Source organism: Octodon degus, unplaced genomic scaffold (genome assembly GCF_000260255.1).
Source record: "Octodon degus isolate 3935 unplaced genomic scaffold, OctDeg1.0 scaffold00121, whole genome shotgun sequence".
NCBI lineage: Eukaryota > Metazoa > Chordata > Mammalia > Rodentia > Octodontidae > Octodon > Octodon degus.
In genome coordinates, this window is record NW_004524697.1 from 6702939 (window position 1) to 6706505 (window position 3567).

A 3567-nucleotide genomic window follows, 5' to 3' on the forward strand; every position below is an offset into this window, starting at 1 on the left:
CAACATTATGAGAGGTCCGAGCTCTGGCAGTGAGTCAGAAAAAAAAAAAAAAAAAAAAAAGGAAGGGAGTCAAATTCCTTTTTCCTCCACGTTTGTTCTATATAGAGGCCAGACTGGATGATTGCAACATCATCGTGATGAGAAATATGCTCTGCTGGTCTATTGACTCAAATGCTAATGAATCTAGAAATAGACCTCCCCCAAAACATGTGCAATGATACATTGGAGTACCCTGTGGCCCACTCATGGTGACACAGAAAATCAGTCACCATGATCAAAGTATAATGTCATCTGAAGATACAAAACTCCTAATCTAATCATCCAAATCATGAAACTGGTATGAGCTGCTACTATAAATTGAAGGGAAAAAGACAATATTAATAGCATAAATTGTTTCAATTTTATAAGTTTTTGGCATAAAAAGGACAATAAAAAAGAATACTAAAATGGCACAAAGAAATTATGACAACTCAAAAATATCATTATGTTTCGGGTTTTTTTCTTGAAAGTTTCAAAGCTTTTAACTCATATTGTCAAGTGTTCCAAGAAAATAACTTTGAACATTTTCCCTAAATTAGTGACAGAAATTTTATTAGATTTTTTAAACAAACATTCATTTGAAGCTAAGCAAACATGAGAATCCAATATTATTTTGAATTTTAAGGGAAATTTTATTCCTTCCAACACCTGTCCCTACTTCTAAATCTGTCATATTAACTCACTAGTTCATGAAGACTGTGATTTTGGATTATTAAGGAATTAATTCAATTAAAATGTAAGCATTCTTAGTCGTTATTTTCTTTCACTAATCTTTAAATCTACTTGCATCTACTTACATCTAATTATACATACAATATGCTAAAAGAAATGATACATGAAGTGGACATTTCAGTGAGTATTCTAAGCATGGAAAGGTAAAACCAACCAAACCTTAAACATCTAAACACATAACTGGCTTCATAGTTATTAAGTCTCTGAATACTGGCAATGTCCTCTCCAAGTAAGCCAGAAAGTAATGAATTTAATGTAGTCCCTTCTGTATCTGCCCCTATATTTTATTGGCTATCTCAGTACTTCTAATAGATGCAGGTGGACAGGTAAGAAAGAAAAGGATCTCAGCACACACAGAAGACTAAAGTTGGTTTGTCTTTGTTTTTTACTTTAAAAAAAAAGCAGGAGACTAAAATAAGACTCTGGTGCAAAACATTATCCTTTGAGAAAAAATACCAAAAAAAAAAAGAAAAATAAATAAGTTGGTAAAGAAAGATACAGATGAGTCAAGAAAAAAATCTAGGATAAGTTCAAATATCCATTAATGCAGTCTCATATTACCATCTCCTTCAGCAATTTTGATGTGAGCTTAGATTTCTTTTTAAAAAGGGGCTTTTTTTTTCCAGTTGCAGATTTTCATTTTGGAACTGACATCATACATTACCTCAGCTGTACCCCAGCCACACAATGGAATAGTTAAAATTTGCACTGTCCTTCAGTTCAGGTTCTCAGGAAAGCTATTCTTTCCATTTTTATATTTGAACTCTATTTACTATCGCTCTATAATTGTTGGATGCAATCATATCTCCCCAGCCTATTTTAAAATGTATTTTTCAGACATAAATGTATTCAGTTTCTGAATCCTTCCTTACAAAAATAGTTGTTCTGATTTTTGAATAAATTTCACAGTCATTTTCAGTATCATTCACCAATTTGAAGCTCCTTAATTACACTCACAATATTTAGAACCAAATATAGCATTGCTTATGAAGATTTGTAAAACAGATGCATGATTTTCCTTGATTCAGAACAAAGTTCACTAAGATACAACTTGACATTTACTGTAAGATTTTGTCTTTCCAAATTTCTAAGCTATTGTCCTAAGGACCTAAAGCATCCAAAATAAAAGGCAAAATTGTTCTGCCCCTCTGTGTTCAGCCACAGGAAGGGCAGAAGTTGAGTGAGTTTCTGTGCTCATGTGGCCTAGAAGCTCAGTTTCTTTGCTAGTCAGCAGAATTCAATAGCTACACTGACAGTTTACCACACTTAGTCATAGTGACGTTGTCCATATCATGACAGCAGTGCAAAATGCGCCACGGTGGTGTGATCTGTTTCTAGAAGTTATTTCTTCAATCTTGGGTTCATCCTACTCTATATAACATCAGCTGTCTATTCTTAAATGAACCATTCAATTTATCACTTTCTAACACTTAAGAGGGAGAGAACAGAGGCACCTGAAGTAACCCACTATTCATTTCTACAAAAATTCTTGGATTTTTATGTAGAGAAAAAGGTTATAACTGAAGTCAAATTCTCTCAGTCTACATCCATGTGACATCAAAGTTCAGCTTTCTTTCTAGCCTATAGAACAGCTTACAACCATTCATTGATATGCATTGAATCTACTTTTAAGTGCATAGAAATCATGCTAAATGGATATTGTATTTTAATGTCCAAGAGGTCTTCCAAAGATTCTGTATTTCAGGAAGTTTCTAAGTGAAGCCTGTGCTGCTGGTCTAAAGATCACATTTTAAGTAATAGGTCCTAAGGATTTGAATATAACTTTGGTTCTTTCAAAAGCTGTGGAAGCTCAACAAATGCAAAGCAGAAGGTAAATTTCTGAGGTTACTATGAGGTACCCTTAAAAGAGCATGAAAAGATAGTTTAATATCGAGCTTCTAGCAAAGAATCTAGAATTCGAGATAGCTATGAGCAGCTGCTGAGACATGAAGGAATTAATGAGAGACTGTTGAGTGGACCTTTATCACAAGAAAATCGCCACTGAGGACTCATTCTCGAAGTCTCTAGCAACAAAGCTGCTACGGCCCATAGCAACCATTTAGGAAGCTTCTACCAAACAGATTGATCACAAGAAAGGGGCATTTAGGGTACGGGGGTTGCTCATTTCTCATGAACACTGACTTCTTCCTATTGTATGATGCCATCAAAAATAAGAAGATTAGAAGGGCCGGCCAAATAGCTCAGTGGAGTAAAGTGCCTGCTTAGGCAGAGCGCAGCAGCCGGGGTTTGATCTGTGGGAGGCTGAAAACAGGAAAATAGCTAAGAGTCCGATCTACGTAGTGAGACCCTGTAGACCCTGTACCAAATACATTTAAGAAAAAAAAGGAGATTGCAATTTTAAAGGTTCTTAAAGTGGAGTGAATAATGTTTTTGTTACAGGTATTAATATAAGGAAATGAGAGTTTTCTGTCAAATTTTGGTGAGACTGGAAGCCAAAATTATTTAGTGAGGTAGGGGTATTCAAGTCATTATTAGAAAATCTCAAAAGGTCCTCAGCCTTCAGCTTCTTTATGAGAAAGTATAGTCTTTAAACAATAGTGACATCAAACACTAATTGGATTACACTTAGCTGACCTGCCTCAGTAATGCCTCCGTTTTGTCACTGTTCAGTTAGTGTACTGCTCTGTTTGCCTGAAATTCCAAATTCAATTTCTGACCTTGTTGGGGGACCTAGTAATTAACTTTCACCTGTTGCCCACTCTGCCCTAGATTATAAAACGGCTACTTGGGAACCATCTACAGATTGTATCACTGGCAAACTGTAAGTCTATTGCT